The sequence below is a fragment of the Chiroxiphia lanceolata genome, chromosome 8, assembly GCF_009829145.1.
Source record: "Chiroxiphia lanceolata isolate bChiLan1 chromosome 8, bChiLan1.pri, whole genome shotgun sequence".
In the NCBI taxonomy this organism is placed as follows: domain Eukaryota; kingdom Metazoa; phylum Chordata; class Aves; order Passeriformes; family Pipridae; genus Chiroxiphia; species Chiroxiphia lanceolata.
In genome coordinates this window covers 10829638-10847482 of record NC_045644.1, presented here as the reverse complement: position 1 = coordinate 10847482, position 17845 = coordinate 10829638, and positions in this window count along the sequence as shown.

The window sequence follows — 17845 nt, the reverse complement described above, 5'->3', positions numbered from 1 at the left end:
AAGAAAGGGTCACGCTCCCAGCTCCTGGATGCCCTGGGTGCAGCTGCTGCACCACCTCCTTACCTGAACTGTTTCAGAAGCAATGCAACTATTAATACCTCAGGGTAATGACTCACAATAATCCCTTAAACCCCATAATTGAAAAAAATGGCCACTGCTGACTAATGATTTTGAGGCTGGGGTATAATGAATTGACTTCTGCATAAGGTACCAGAGGATTTTAAAGTGATCAGTAGCTATGTCTCACTTGTCTGGGCTATGCAAGCTGTTCCCAAAGGCAACATGCCCTGGATCTGCCAGGCAAAATGGTATCCAGGTCCTCTGAGACCAGGGCTGTGAGGAATCAAGGATGTCCCATGTTCTATGTCCTCCATCCCTCCCAATACATAGAGACACCAAGGGGGATTTAGCAGTCACAGCACTGCAGCTGCAGCAGGCTGCCAGCAGGGTGGGTGAGGAGTAATGGTGGTCCTTGTGACTGAAGCAAAATTTTGCAAAATGAAAGCGGCTGAGAGAAGAAATAATACAGCACACCTCTTTATTTTTTGTTGGATTTTTTTAAAGGGGACTAAAAATTCCAAACTCAGTACTTAGAAATATGGGAAACAGAGAACGGATTTTCAGAAATAGTCAAAATGTGATAAGAAATTCCTGCAGAGAACAGGTGAAGTGTGCCTGCTGACCCATAGGCTTTACCTGACAAACTGTTCTAGTTACCTCTATCAAATCAGATTTTCCACCTTCCCTTTAGTTCTGAGTGGGGAGAGAGACCAAGAGGCTGCAAATATATACTACCAAACAGGCCAGAAAAGGACAAGCTTCCTCCTCTCTCCTCCTCCTCTGGCAATAACCTACAGAAAAAACTGAGGACAGGTAGGGATTAGCTGTTTGGCTAGATGTGCTATGGGGTAGTTTGTCATTGCAAGACCTGAGCATGTTTGCTCTACATTAAGTGAGCTGTTATATCTGGAAAGATGGACAGCAGGTTCCAGTGGCAAAGGTTGCTGAGGATTGTGACAATTTGTTCCCAGTGCTGCATGTGAGCTCTGCACCTTCTTTCTTTCCACTCTCCTAGTAAATTCAAAGTACAGAAGTAGTGTCTTCCTTAGTGTACCTTGCCACAAGTCCCAGTTGATAATTGATGTTTTAACTCATGCAAATTCCTGGAGGAGATAAGCCTATAGCTTTCAAAATCTATAGTGAAGAATTCTTGTGGCCAAAAAAGCAGATGGTTTGCTTGCAGTTTGCACAATCACTTCCCAGATGTGCACACCTATGTGAAAACAACAAAAGAAAGGTTTTTTAGATAGTGCTAATAGCTCTTTTTACAGCTAAAAGCTATTACTTCTCCTTATAAAAATCATTTTGCCCTTCTCTCTATGCCACAGTAGCTCCAACAATAATATCATAAATAATTAGCATCATAAACCGTGTGGTAAGAAAATCTAAACACCATACCTGCTACTCACTTGACTTAAGATACTCTAGTTGGATTTTTTCTCTCCTGTAACAAACATTAAGTTTTTCTTCTGCTTCTCAAACAACTGTGACACAACCACATTGCAAGAAAGTTCCCTGAAAGCCCCCAGCGTTATGCAGCCTCATTAGTAGCTTTGATTATTTATTCGGCACATCTCCAGCTTGCCTGAGTGGCCGTGAGACTGTCAGTGCTGTGCACTGATTCATATTGCTAGTGGTTAATACAGTCCAAGTGCCAAAGGCAAGCCAAAGGGCAAAGTCAAAATAGGTAGTAGCATCAGCTGGGAAAAGTAACCAATGTCAGTGACCTCGTGATGACCCCGCTGGGCTGGTTTTTGATGGAAGGCGTTGCAAATGAAGATTTCACGCCTAGGGACATATTGATAACTTCATGCAAACGACCACACCCCTGCACTGTTCTTCTGTGAGTTGTCTTTTTAATGATTGCTAGTCTTGTTTGAGACAGGAAAAAATTGCAGTTTACTTGAATGCTCTGGGTCTACAGGGAGGTTTCATTTCATTCTTCCCTTCCTTTCTCTGAAGCACCAGATGCTAGACAGGATTATACAGCAGTTTGAACTAGAATGCAAAAAAATAGCCTAAAGAAACATTTGCATTGCCTTAAAAATCCTCCTGGAACCAGACATCCAGATTCTGGTCCTCATTTGAACCAGCTATTTTTTCCTTCACTACAGCAGTGTTAAGGAAGTTGACTGAAAGTCAGCAAAGTTGTCTTATATGTAATGCCCCTGGGATAACTGCTCAATGACCCATTGACCATCTTCAATTTTTAGTGAGCAGGACAGAAACATACCTTCAGCCTTGTCTGGAAATGCCCAGTTTTGACCTCTTTGTCACACACTAGAGGAAAAAGCTAGCCCACTCCTCTCTTCATTTTGCGAGAATCGTTTTTTTTAGAAATGTTTCCTCTGACTTTTCAAATCAAATTGTCACCTAGAAATTCTTCATCATTGTGCCAAAATGTAAGTAATGAATATTACTGCCAAAGGAAGCAACAGATGAATTAAAAATAACTTTATTTTTAACTTATTCCTTAAAAGGCATAATAACCCCAGAGCTGTCCCACAGGAGTTATACTTTACTACCACTGGGTAAACAGAGATTTTTCTGATTTGTGAAGCCCAAATCATCCATATTCATGTCAAACATATAGAGTTCCTGTCAAAAAGGCTTTAATCAGACACAAAGCAGAATGTAGGTTACTCTAGCACCAATTGTTCCTGATATAGTGATCTACAAAATGTCATAGCAACCAGTCCTGCAATGGGCTGAATTTTCCCTGAGTTATATCAACAACTCAAATCATGTTTTGGAATGCAGGCCAGGGCAAGAAACCAGCCCCAGAGACTGTCAGCACCCTCCTCTTCAAGCTACTGAGTTCTTATCTTATAAGAGGAGGAAAAAGACATGAAGTGAAAAAACAGGAGGAATTCAGGCTTCACATTTCCTTATGTGAAGGTTGGAGCATTATGTTCAGGAGCCACATATTGAGAAAGTAAGTTATCCACTGCATGGGGGTTGCTGGGATGGGATTTGGTTCCAGATACAACATTCTTCCTAGCTGTCAGTCTTGAGAGCACCCTTAATGACTAGCTGGCTGTGCTTTGACCTTCACAACATACCAGCTTGTAGCAGGATGGACACATCTAAGCCCAACTACACTCCTCCAGGCCACCAAAGCTCATGAAGAACCAGCACTAGAGAATTCTGCACCCGGAGGATCATGACCTGGACATTTCAGGAGTACTAGAAATGCTTATGCTGCACGTAACTCATACAGCACCGTGTGGCCATGACACGGCCTCAGACACAGAAGCCCAGATATTCTCAAACCACAGAGCATTCCACTCAAGGCACAGTTATACGGCTTCCATCATTTCTTCCTAAAGCACTCTGGGACTCTACTACCCTACAGCAGGCAGCTCCAACAGCCAGGTAAAGCAGCTTTTCCCATATTGTGTTTCCCTGTGTTTCCTCCCAGGTCTGCCCTTCACACTGCAATCAGCCTTCAGATACCCCTCGTCTCCTTGAAACTGAGATTCCCATCTCTTCACATGCACACTATGTACTCCTTGTACTCCATTGGGGACAAGGAGAAAAGGGGAAGGGGTCATATCCCCCTTCACAAAATGCTGATTGGATTATTTCAACCTGCTCCCTTCAAAATGTACTGTTATGGACCAATAAATTGCACATCCAGAGGTGACATTCCCCAAATAAACGATTACTTAAGGATTAGTCACACAGCTGTACCAAAGGCATATGGCTGGGCTTTGCAGGAAGGATTACTGCAGCACAGATGAATACAGATGACTCAAGCAGTCGGGGCAGGGACCCATTCTTCCACTTCAGCTGGGTATAAAGCTTCTGGCTTGCGGTCTATTTACCTGTATTCAGCATCTCCTAGACACTCCTACAACACTGCATGTGGCAATTAGGAAAGAAAAGAAATCCTTTGCAAAGAGAGAGGAGTGACGAACTGAAAAAAGTGACTTCCTGAACTGATCTTGTTCAATGCACTAAAAACTCTTCCTTCTCCAACTGGCAGTTTCTGAAGGACAGCAGAAAGCCAAGAACTTTGTGAAGCATTTTCAACTGCAGAATTCATAGGGGTGCCCAGGGAGCTCTTGGCACAGCTGGAGCACGCAGCCGTCAGGCTGCACTGTGAGCGCGGACGCCCAGCAAACTCCTCTCCAAAGGGCCATTCTCAGAGCAGGCTGAAGCTGGGGAGTTCCTGTTCTTCAAAACCAGGAGCTGCACTCACTCTGAGGAAAACTGCTCTCTGCAAGGCCATAATCCAAATTTTAAACCTGATGGGGTGAAAAAAAATATTACAGACTTCACCAAAGGTTTCAAGTCAACCCCATTATCTGTCACATTAATAATTTCAGCTTTTAGCATAGAGATACCCAGCAGTTTTTTAGGATGCAGCAGATGCCCTCTGATTGCTCTGCTTTTTTTCCTATTGCTAATTTAGGATAATGGTTGGACTCAATGATCTTGAAGATCTTTTACAGTCTTAATGATGCTATGATTCTATTTATTACTTCCAGGACATTGATGGGACATTTCTTTCTTTTTTTGGAGGGGGGAAATGGAGATGGGGATGACACTCACTGAGGCACCAGCATAGTAGAGGCATATAATGTTCTCCAAGCAAAGAGACCAGACTCCTGCATTCACCTAAACCCACATGTAATCAGTCCGTATTTGTGTCTTGGTGCTCACAAAATCATGAATAACACTATTGCAGAACAAGTTTGGTAGCAACAGGCATTAGTTTTATCAAGACTCCTTTACCTTCATAATTTCAAACACTTGTCAGCAACAAAAGGTGTTAAACAAACTGCAAGTGACTGGAAATACTTGATTATTCACTTTCGATTATTCGCTTTCTCCTTTCTCCCTCATCTGTTTTCCCTTCGTCCACTGCTCTTTCCCACATTGGCTCACCCCGGCAGAGAGCGGGTGATGTACGCGGAGTCTGGGACACTTGGCATCCGCAAGTATTCCCGACGGGCACACACGGGCGCGGGGCTGGAGGAAGGGGGGATGAATCCAGCCTGTCTGGCATCTCCGTGCCGAGCCTGCTGTTTGCCATTCTCTCAGGTCAGCCGAAGCCGCGGGGGTTCCTGGCAGCGCAGTCAATCCCCGCGCCCACGCAGGGCTCTCCCCGCTCGCCACCCCGGCGAGCACCATGGCCGTTCCGAGGGGTCCCTCTGCTGATGGGAAGCGGCGGCGGCGGCTGGAGCAGAGCTGGGACTGCTCCTGCTCTTTCCTTTCTCCAAACCGAGAGCTGCCCGGTCTGGCTCCCGGAGAGCCCTGCCTGGTGCCCTGCACCCTGCCCGGGGTACCCCCCACCTTGCCCAGGGTGCCCTTACACCGCCAGCCCAGCACAGAAACATTGGATTCTGTTTTGGGTCCCTCACTACTAGGAGGACATTGAGGTACTGCAGCGTGTCCAAAAACAGGCGATGAAGGGTCTAGAAAACGTGTGTCGTGAGGAGTGGCTGAGGGAGCTGCGGGCGTTTAGCCAGGAGGAAAGGAGGCTCAGGGGACACCTGTCCAATTGAAAGAAGGCTGTAGCCAGGTAGGGTAACAAGTGATAGGGCGAGAGGAAAAGGATTCAAATTGCAGCGGGGTGGGTTAGATTGGTATTAGGAAAAATTTCCTCCCAAAAGGTTGGTGAGGCATTGGAATAGGCTGGGAAGTGGTGGAGTCTCCATCCCTGAAGGTATTTAAAAGTGTAGATGTGGTGATTAGGGTAATAGTGGTTGCCTTGGCAGTGATGGGTTAACAGTTGGACTCAAGACCTTAGAGGTCTTCTCCAACCCAGACAGTTCTATGATTCTGTTTTAAGATGGGTTTTTCATTGATGGCCACATGGGATCTGATACCATGGTGGTGCACAGCCCACTGGGTCAGGCAGCAGAGCACCACGACAGTGCTGACAACCTCCTCTTCAGGGCCATGGGATTACTTGCCCCTACAGCAGTGCAGGTGGTAATGTGGCCCCATAGCATCCTTCCCTCTCCTCCACCTTGGAGCAAGGAGGGGATCAGCAGGTTTCACATCCCAAACACAAAACAAGGCACTGCCTACACTCAGGTTTTCAGCCTACCAAATAATCTGAACTTTCATGAACAGGAAATACTATTCCTTCCCAGCCTTAAGGAAATGAATCTGTAGTACCTCCCCTCAACAGGGACCCAGCCACAAATTACAAATTCCCACGCTGACAGCATTTTGGGAAAAAAAAGCAAAACATGGAAAGGATGGATGAACTTAGTGCAGGGGGTAGAGGATGGACGAAAAGTCATTTTCATGAGGTCATCAGCTCATACTCAACAAATTGACTTCAAATTTTTTCTTACAAATCATTTATGGTACGTTCCCACCAATGTAGTCCCAAATAATGAAATCATCTTTAGAATATTATTTACATTCCAAGTGCCCTAAAGCACTGGATTGAAAATATAGCCAATTCACTATCTCTAATGACCTGTCAAACCTGGGGGAAGAAGGTCAGAACCAAAGAAGTTTTTCTAGAACCTCCTGGGCTCAGGGGAGATGGTAGCAATTCTACTAAGTGGAAAATAATGTGATGCTGGTCCCAGTCCTTCTTCCACACTCATTTAGCCAGATGCAGTGCTGTCAATAGCAGTGGCAGTGCACTACTTTAACACAGGTGTAATTTAGCAGAGGGTCATGTCTGTTTTTTTCCCTAAAGAGCCTTTAGAAAAAGCAATCTGTCAGACCTTCCTATTCAGGTCATTCCCAAGTCATGTTCTGCAATACAGTCATAGAGAATAATGTAGAGTGTTTTCACTTTAAAGTATGATGATAAAAGAATAACTGGTAGCCAGCAGGAAATTCTGAGAGGTGAGAGCAGTCCTTCCAACTCCTCTGGGGGTCTGACATTACATACTCCTCAGGCAAGTAAGTTATTAACTTATTAACTTGCTTCATTCACACCTTTGGCAGGAAGCAGAACTAAGTGTAAATCCAAGTCCCAAGTATTGCAGATTTCATGCCTAGTTTGGCATATTAGTTTTTTCCAGCTTTCATAAATAGGTGTTTATCATCTGAGGAGCTCAGCTTTAATGGAAGAAGAAATGTCTGCTTCTTAGTCCAATGTTTGCAGAATACAGATGTTTGTAAATACACCTTCTCTAAGGGCAGTATGCCAGCTTTCTGACAGTGCTATAAGGCAGCACAGAGTATTCTATAAACACTGAGGATGGTGGCTCAGAAAACACTGAAGCATCTCTTCTATGGACCATACAAATGGATGGTGTTTCAGCAGTGACACACTTTAGAAAAGTTCCATCTTAATATCCTGGATGGTGGCAACGATCCCTTGTTCTCACTGACTGTTCTCAATGACACCTGCATTCTCTGAGAGCTCAGTCTTGCCACCTCATGTGGGACTGGATACTTTTCTCCACGGTAACTATTTTCAGTATGTTCACAGCTAATGGGCAGATCTGGCCTCCTGACCAAGTATCTCAGTCACCTGCAGAACACAGACATCTCTGCACCCAGGCAGGTTTTTTTGCAAAGGCACTTACATGCTCCATAAGCCATTTTTAGCCCAACAGCGAGGAGTAACAGGTGCCATCCAGCAAATGCTTTTCTCTTCTTTTTACTTATCAGCAGAAGGTATTACTGCAGTCTTCGAATTCAGTTGCCCATTTAGTACACTCATGCTTAGTGCTTCCTCTACCTGGAAAAAGAGCACTAAGAGGAAACTTTATACTGCAATTTTTTCCTATTTTACTTTCTTCTCATCAAAACTGCACCCAGTCTGGCTTATAATGGCAGTCTTATTCCCCAGGAAGGCAATCCTCATGCCCTCAGAGATGTACTTCCCTCCACGATTCCCAGTCAGTAATGAAACTCCACTTTCTTGGCACCCTTAACCCCCAAGCACTTTGAAGCAGAGTGACAGTGCCCCACTGAAGCAAACAGACAAACAAATTGCTTCTGATTCTGATGGACTCAAATTAGGCTGCAAGTTCAGCCCCAAGTAACTCCATCTTCAACAGACTCAAGCTCTATGCCTAACTTTCACAGGGCAAAAGCATTTGAAGAGCTCCTTGTAAGAAGATTTGAAGATCTAACCATCAAATCAGTATTACGGACTAATACCACGTTTTACCCAATGATGTTTTAATTGCCTGTTGGCCCTTTTCATAATGCAGGCTGGGTAGGAAAAACAAGCTTGTTTCACAAACACTGCCATGCCAAAGTAGAAGCAGTGAGGACATGGCATCTCAGAAGTTTTTCTGGCAGTTTTGTTTCTGGCAGTTTGTCCCTCAAGAAACTTTGAGGGACTTCAACACATTCTTGAAGTTCAGCACATTGCAATGTATTGCACAAAGAAGCTATAAGCTCTTTTCTGCATCCAACATTTGATCCATATCCCCTTGAGATTCACCAAAACTCTCCCATTAGCTTGGCTGAGGTTTGAGTTGTGCCCAGAGACAATTTCCTAAAGAGTCATCTAGCTTTTTCCAAGGTCCAGCACATAAGGATACGAGGTGTTTGTTTCTTCTTTGAGGACTTAAGATGTCCTTGTTGTATAAATAACCAGAACATCCACCCCTATAATTTCTAACTGCCGAGAGTGGGAAGACATAGTTGGAAGGGACGAGAGCAGTGGCTGGATGCATCTCTCCACCCAAATGGCAGATGGATTTCCCCATCCCCTGGCCCTGCCAGCCAGCTAGTGAAGCTCCATTTTGGCACCTAGGTAAGGGTCAAACTTTCCAACATGACACCCTACTATGACTCTTGAAGGATGATTTTCCCACACACATGAAGGAAGAGAATATGCCTAAAGCAAAATTAGGATATAAACATATGAAGTGTGAAGCTGAAGGCTTATGATGTCTCAAACTCCATTAACAAGTTGATTTGTTTTCCAGAAGAGTTCAATCCTGTTTCATACTTACGGAAAGGGTAGGGGAGGAATTGTTCACAGCACTTAACTTCAGGCTTCTTTGATGAACCTCTCTCTTTTTTTCTCCCTGGGAAGCCAAGGAAGGCAAGGACTCACACCTCTCTAGCACAGGTGGATAAATTAGTGCCCAGGTGCCCAGAGATGGTATTTACACACAACTTGTGAGTTTTGGAACTTGGAAGTGTAAAATTTGACCCTGCCTAACTGGAGGGGGGGAGGCAGGTAGGGGGTAGGTTATACTCATCCTGTCCAGAAAAAACAGACTGTGAGCACATCAGGACAACACAGAGTAAGCACACCCATGGCAGGTAAAATTAGGGGTTGGTGCACAGTATTAATTCAGCTCCTTAATTCAGCCAGGATGCTGCCTTTAATTAAATTAGCATAAGCTATCCCTTTGAAGTGCTCATTTAATATTATAGACTCAAGGTTTTATCCCAGCAATTGCATAAAATATGAACACATCCCAGGGTCATTTTTTCACGTTTCTCTATGTGTTCACTGTTTTTATTGTCTTAATGATCCAGTTTGTCTTTGCCAGCTGGTTTGTGTGTGTTACAGACCAAGCCAAGGTTTGGTCCTCAGAAGGGGAAGGCAAATCAATACAGTGGCTTCTTTATTGCAGCTTGGTGGGGGGTACCCAGTGGGATGAAGGAGACTTACGGTTGTCATCTTCCCAAAAGTCGTCTTGAGCCTGGGGAGCAGATGGTAATTGAGAGCAATTTGTGCTGGGCTTGAATCTGCTTCTGCCCCATTCGTGAGGGCAGAGCTCACATAGGTCCCCTGACTGTTCTCCAGCAAATGAGGAGGGCTGTGGAAAGGCTCCTCTCCTTGGGCTGTTTCTTCTCTTTTAAAAGCTCTTTCACACTGTCAAGTGCTGTGAAAATGTCACAGATAGCTGAGAGTCATTTTCAATATGCAATGTACACAGCACGGGTAGGTCACACTGCCTGCCTCATACAAGGAGCTCCCCTTTGGGTAGGATTTGTTTCAGACCTCTTGTGTGAGAAGTCTGGACCACAGTGTCCCACCTGGTTAGGCTTATGTCCAACTAACTGACCACCACCACCTGTAAATCTCCCTCCTTGCTGTTTCTGCCACCCAGGTAGCTGAGAGCCAAACTAAATCTCATTCCGGATTCCCCATTGGAATCAGCACTTTTGCTTTAGACTGTGTTCCCCCTCCCTGTGTGCAGAGGGTTTGCTCTGAGGTGGTGAACCCAGGGGAACCAAGGAACTGAACTGTGGTTCTGCAACACATGGTCTGTTGCTTCCATACAGCCTTCACATTTGCATGTTCCTGAATTAATCACTTTAAATTAATGCCTGCTGGTTTTCTCATCTCAATAAATGTACTGAATGCAAAACAGTGTCATCCTATTTCTAGCTATACAGCAGATTAAAACTAAATTTGCTGATGTTTCAAAGCTGGCAAAACCACGCATCTGCGGCATAATTTGTAATGCTGGTAGACTGTTATTAATGGTGGGATGGCTTGTATTAAAAATTCTATGTTTATGAAATGGACTTTCAAATGCTTGGGCGTAGCAGCATAAAGCTCACTTGCTTTGTTCTTTAAAGGTAATGAGAAGCTGGTCTACTGCAGGGTCATTACCAGGTTAGTTGTGACTCTGGTGCTTATCTGGTGCCTATCTGGTGCCATTGCATGTCTCCCCTTGATTCACAGCTGGAACTTTTCTGGATTTTTACAGTTCTTCCACCCTATATTTGGAACACTTTTCTCCTGCTGTGTCCCTGATACTTCAGCCTACAAAGACTGAGCTGTGATTGAGTGATATCCCTCTGTACACAGAAAACTGGATAAATGGAGCTAGAACATCTTCTAGACAGGCTGTACTATTATAAGTACTTCTCTTGCAGAAAACTCTCCTACTTCTTCCAGAGCTTTCCCATTTATCCGGGTCTTGCACAACAGCTTGTGTTCACACATGTTGTAAGATTAACTTCATATCTTCAGGTTCAAGAAAAAGGTGGGTGTCCCAACTGTTCTTAAGATGTCTGGCATGGCTCAGGAGGAAGAATACAGGCAGAGGATGATGGGTGATCCCTGCCCTGGAGCCCATCTTTCATCCCAGAGTAGGAGTGGCAGGACATAGCAGGTTACCTTGATAGGACTGAGGGTGCTCCTGGATGAGGCTGTTTCCTGGGGACCACCCACATTTTGACAGAGCCAACACCCCTTGCTAGAGTGTTGGATTCACATTATCTCCACCTTTTGTTCAATTAGCTGAATGGGCGCTGTGCCATCAACCCTGAGACTGCAGCAGAGAACACAGGGTGCTCAGGTGATAATTAAAGCAAGATCCGTGCAGTTTTACAGCTATGCCTGCTAGGATTCAAGGTTTATTTTTACTAAGAGCTTATAGGAAAAAGAAACATTAATTTATGGTTGTAAGCTTTTACTGCCACTTAACATTCCCACTCTCCACCCCTGTCTCAGGGCCCACGGTGCCCCCTCTTTAATGTTTGCACCTCCCTGGTGCTCAGCTGGGGTTGCTTGCAGAATCCAGAGCTGACAAGAAATTATAGCCTGTGCTGCAGGAGCAAGAGGCAGCATGCAAAAAAAGCTGTCTCTATCGATATTTCACAATGAAAAATTGAGTCCCACTGCGTCTCCTTGTAGCCATGCTGAGCCTTTAATATAAAATAGGTTTGCAGCTTTTGGTGGAAGACCCTGTGAGGAAGGGTGGGGCAGCTGGATATCTCTCCATCAGGCTGCTCACACTATCACAAGCTTTCATGGGAGCTTTTCGCAGGAGATGTTACATTGCAGCCTGGATTCATAAGGGCTGATTACCCCAAAACGCCAGAGTCTTGCCTGTTGCCTCTTGCCCAGGAAGAGGTTTGTGTTGGTGCCTGTTGTGGGGCAAACATATGATGTTCACCTTATGTTGTTATGGAAACACCCAACTTTGCTCCTGTGGTAATAACAACAAGCATCTTTAAACAATGCACTTGTAAAGAGGAGCTGTTTTTAAAGCCATGGCCCAGACACCTGGCTCCTGTCACCTCCACCCTGGAACAGAAGCAAGGCAAACTGCACGAGACATCTCCATCCCATCCCCTGCACTGCGAGGTGTGCAGGTACCGGTACCCACGGCCTTCAACAAAGGAAATGCAGAACCATCAATGCCCAGGGTTATTTGCTTTGCCAAGCGGAAACATTTAGCTTTATTCCCCTGTGGGAAACCCAAAGACAGTAACAGCACCTGATGCCTCTGCCTTGGGTGCTGAACTCTTTTAAACTGCCTTGCCATAATCTGGACAAGAGGTTAGACAAAACACCTGTTGCCATAGCTCAGCTGTGGGCAGCTGGGGCAGGATGCAGTTTGCTCACTGTGCTGGCACATGGTGCTCTCTGCCCACAGGTGCCATAGCAGGTCTGAGCATCAGCAATGATGCCCAAACAGCTGCTGGCTACAAGCACGGTCCATCAAGCTGCTCACCTGGATCAGCATTTCTCACCCAGCTCTGTTCAAAACCGGATCGGTTCAGAGCTGCCCAGTGCCACTGGTCTGAAATTGAAACACTTTTTAAATCTGAATAATTTAGAACTTTGTAAATGGTGTGAGCCTTTCAGAAGTGGTACCTCAGTATTGTTCCCAGAGGGGGTCAGTGAAGGTCCACAGTGGGAAGCATTGCCTGAGACCAAGGAGGGGTTTGCGCTTCACTCCAGAGTCTTGTCACTTGAAGACAAGGTTTATTTATTCCACCTAGCTATAAACATGTGCCTGGGATGGCTGAGAAAGAAGCCTCATCTGCTTGTCAAGCCAACAGAGAAGTCCAGAACCCCAAAAGGACACTTCAACTCACGTGTTTGCTACATCATTTCTGGGGTTACCTATGTCTCCACTGACTGCAGAAAGCAAACTCGAGGTGTTAGCCCTGTTTGATAGGATGAACACACACTTGGATGCATTTCAGCTGCTACTCCTGTTTCTTGGAAATAGTACAATCACTGCAGCAGTTTTTCAGCAAAATGTTTGACTTCAACGGGTATTTTATGCTTTTGTGTTTCTTATCTGAAAAGTTCAAGTTCTTCAAAATTCAGCCCGCACAGGAGATTAAGTCCAGGTTTCATCAGGTTTATGTCAAAAATATTTCAAAGTTTCAAAAACTGCCAGAGTGCCTGGTTCCAACAAGTTCTAAATAGAAAACTTCTAGCTCTTTTTTTTTTGTTTACTTTAAAAATTAATCCAATCGTTTATGTTTAATTAGAATAGCCAATATTCACTAAACTTCTTCTATAACACCAAAAATTAAAATGTTCGGTGGATGTGACTCTTTTAGCTCAACAATTTTTCCATGTTTTTGGTACGTGAAACTTTTCAGTCTTATGATCTCACCCCAGAACAGAATAACCCCACAAAATATTTTGAAAAGACAGGGAAAAAAAAGAAAATTTTATGTTTTTCCCTTGTTTTGACCAACTCTGAAATTGCAGTGACTGCTGAGGTGTTGAGTTCCCAGTGGCATTCAGGTTCCTGAAGGAAGAAAGGGAATGCTAATTTCATGGTTGGCTTTACTTAATTAAATAAAAAGAACATTTGGACAAATAAAGCAGAATTCTTCCCAGACCCTGCCCTGATCAAGCTGCACTCAAAAACATATTATCTGGTTATGTTCATTTGAGTAAACTGACTGTCAGGCTTTGTGACCCAGCAGGAAGATGGGTTGTTAACAAGTCAGGTGTTTACAATGCAGATGTCAACAATTTAGAGCATTTAGTCACAGCGTACTTCGATTTGTCCACAGCTCAGAGGAACGAGCTGCCTGTGCCAAGGGTGGTGGACGTGTATGGAACTGGTCTGGGTCTGTCCAATATCATCAAATATCTCCTCATTCTTGTATAAAAAAAGCAATAACGGACCCAATCTCTAACCAAGCAGTGCTGGATTAGCCCATCTCCAGCCAAGGCCAGATCCTGTATATCTGCTGAGGCTCAGTTCTGTGTGGTCTTAAAGAAGCCCGGGGTGGGGATGGGGAAGATTTGCTCTTTCTGAATAATGGCATATATTTTGCTTGCAAAAGGCCTCTTAGACATGAAATTTCACAAATATTACAAAAAGGTCTTTTCTGAGTGCCCAGAGACAGTGCACAAGCTAATTCTGTAGCACTGAGATGATAAAAGCACACCCTGAAGGAATGAATAATTGAAGCCCAGACCTAAATATTAATAGAATACAAGGAGAAGAGGACATTTTCCTCAACTTTGCACTTACCGAGCTGCCTGCTTGGATTTGAAGCAGAGATATTCTCACAACCACTACAAGCACCTTAAATCCCTTCCTAGAAGACTGTGGTGCTTCAAACTAAGGCTACTTTTGCCTAAAATCCCCCAACTTATTTTGTATTAAAACCTCAAGAGGAATGTGGTGGTGTTTATTGAAAAATGTGCTCCAAATGCAAGTGGAAGGAAAAGTCACTCTCTGAGTCCCCAGTCATGGCAGAGGGGAGAGCAGCATTTGTGCAGGAGAGAGGACGCACAGGGGGACAGGGTGCAGCGGGTGGGAATTTGCTCCAGCTCTGGAGATACCCAGCCAGGGATGCTTGACATGATTCTGGGGTGATGAGGCGATATCAAAGGCACACAGCAGAACCCCCTGCAGTTGGTTAACGTTCCGTTTTGGGAGATGTTTCCAATATGCTGGCTCCAGACTGTTTTTTAAGCAGGACCAGTCCTATGCAGCTTTGTGCAGGGAAGTCACAGGCTCTGATTGCTGCAAGAAAGGGCTCATAGCCAAGCACACGCACAAGAGGTCATCCAAAAAATGATGCCCCAACACCAGAAGTGAGAGCAATTGGCGGGTACATGAATAATGGATGAGCATGGAGATTGCTTTGCAGACAGTGCATCCTTGGAGCAGGGCAACACTGTGCTCCAGAAGCATGGCAGTGGGCAGCCCCGACAAACCAACTTCCCTGCAACCTTCACCAGCCCTCAGGCCAGTAAAATATAAGCAATTTAAATGAAATAATTGAATTGAATGAATGAATTGAATTCTCTCTGTTGATATGTCTTAGGCTGCTGTCTGCTGGCACTAAAACAGCCTTAAGTACCTTCTGGCTGTAAAGCAGAAGGATCTTAGGCATCAGAGCAGCCATGTTCTCTGACCACCTTGCACAAGGCCCATTTGGAGGGGAACCTCCCATCCCTACAGCTTATGATGGAGCAGGGGGAAACTGCTGAAAGGTGGTGTGACATGGTGATGGGACAGCCAGAGAACAGGCAGGATACCGTGGTACATCCCTTCCAAAAAACCGCTGTGAGCTCACACCACCTGTCCAGGTTGTATGTGCCAAACCAACGCACCCTACTGTCAGCGTGGAGCTACCCTGAGGCCTCCAGCCCCCTCCTCCTCCTGCAGCAACACAGAGGAACTGTAAGAAAGAGGAGGGGTTTTATGGGGTCAGACAGCATTACAGCCCTGTTTCTTTCCCATGTTAATCTTCATCAGACAGACATCGCTCCACTGCCTCACAGAAGCAAACACATCTGTGGGCATCTGCCACATCCCAAATTTAGAACAATTTTTAAAAAGCTGGAAGCAGCAAAATAAACAACACTTGATCTGCAAGCTCCTCATTCTTGACAGCATCCCCAGAGGTGGTGGAAAGCTGAGGAGATAGTTCCTTGCTTTAATTGGTACATTAAAATTCTTCCAGGCCACTACACAACTGTTAATAGGCAACTTAATTAAGCACTAACACAGTTCATATTTCTACCCTCCAGAGGCTCTTGTTTCATTTTTTTTTCTTATTACATCCAAAGCCATGGGGAGTTTTATCCTAATCATGTAAAACAAGCTAAGGGCAGTGACACCATGCAAGTTATTTAACTCCCGATCTCCAGATACTATTGCCAGATGTCCAGGCCTGCAGTTTCTTCTCCAAAAAGAAGCCACAGGATTCCAAGAACAAGGTGTGAATTGCTACAAGTTCAACAAAAATAAATGTCAATAATCCTTAGCACCAGCAGCCAAATCACCCCCACTGAGTGCAAGAAGATGGCACTGGGAAAAGACAGGTCCTCTCCAGGCATCCAGACCACAAGCAGATGTTTTTGACAGTTGCCTGAATGACCAAGGAACCTCGTTCAGCATACCATGAGCATCTTCCAAAATGCTCACACTACCCAGAGGAGACCCCTCAGGAAGAGAAGTGGCAAAGGAAAAAGGATGGTATCTCTCGATCCCCCGGAGAGCTTTAATATTTGACTGCTCTAACCATCTGGCTCTCACTGTCATCATCTGCTGAAGGAAACACAGGAATAAGCACCAGTGCCCCATGGCACACCCCAGCCCTTTGTCATTGCTGGGAATCTAAAGCACTGTGTGCAGCCCGAACGTTAGGCTGGTTTGATGGGTTTGCTGAGGAGACCCTCAGTGATGGTGTTCTCAGAAGTTTTCTTTTTCTTTCTAATGCTGGGCTGGGGTAAATCAAAACTTACTCTGAAAGCTTCACTGGAACAATGGTGGGGGTTTCATTATAGGTGAGTTATGAGCCATCTAAGTTAAAAAACAACTGAATTTTACTGCTACTAGGCACACCTAAGGTAATACCCACAGACTGAGGAAGGAGGGGTGACTGTGGAGAAGCCTAGCAGTCATCTGGCTTATGGAGGGAAGGAGCACTTGTTGCTGGTGATAAATGAATATGAATCCTTCTGCTCAAGGAGAAATTATCTATTTGCCTCAAAAGCCTTGTACACCAACAGGCACATTGCCAATGCATGCATCATGATTCGTGATGGAATGGTAAAGCTGATGTGGCTTTTCCTTCACTGCAAAATAGGGTTTCTCTCCTGCTGTAACATTTTTATTCCAAGGGAAACAGAGAATTCCAGAGCCTCTAAACACAGTTACAGTGTAGTTGGAGATTTCTATCACAAACATTTATAAACAGCTGGGAAGGTGACAGAGAGGGAAGTGCTCTGGTGACATAAATCAAGGTGTCCACATGGACCTTGAGTATGGTTTGCATCTGCTGAAGCCCTGTCCCATGGGTAGAAACAGACTCAGATGGTGGTGGCAGTGGTGGTGAGGTACAATTACCCACCAAGTTCCTGGGTTGGTGAAGGGATAGGGGTGGACAGGCTTACCCCACAAGCTCCCCTGTAGGAGGCTGCCTAAGGAGCAGAAATTGTGCTTTGCAGCATGATCTAAAGCTATGAGATGCCCACTAGATTAAAAGTACTGCAAAACAGAATGGCTAGAAAATAGACCATTAAGTATGCTGTTATTAAAAATGCCCTTCCCTCTTTCCTTCCTTCCTTTCCTTCCTTCCTTCCTTCCTTCCTCCCTTCCTTCCTTCCTTCCCTCCTTCCTTCCCACAACAACAAAAGCCTCTATGGATTTTTTTTTAATCAAATAAAATTACAATCTTCACTTCAACAGTATAATTTTGTGGTTATTTCTGGGAATGGTTCAAATAAAAATAAAATTCAAACTTGGCACAAACTTGGTTTCCATTCAATCTTTTCCTTGCTCCTCTTTTCCTTAACTTTTTCCTTCCACCAGGAGAGGGGAAGGGAGAGACCACCCAGGGAAAGCAGGCACTGATGGAATAAATCAAAACCTAGAAGAAGGAAAAAAGAAGAGATTTTAGTTTCCACCAGAAACATGAAACTCAGGACAGGAAAGGATATCAAATGCAGTTGTGTTTTCAAGGAGTGAATAGGGAGAGAGAAACACCTTAGATAGGAATGTGTGTCAGCCAGCCCTGCCCTGCAAAACACCCTCATATCTCCCTCTGCTGAGGTGCCAAATCTGAGCAAGGGGTAAAGATCTCCAATCTGTGACCAAACAGTGGGGTCACATTCCCTGCACCAGAAACCCACAGGGTCAAGGCAGCACAGAGG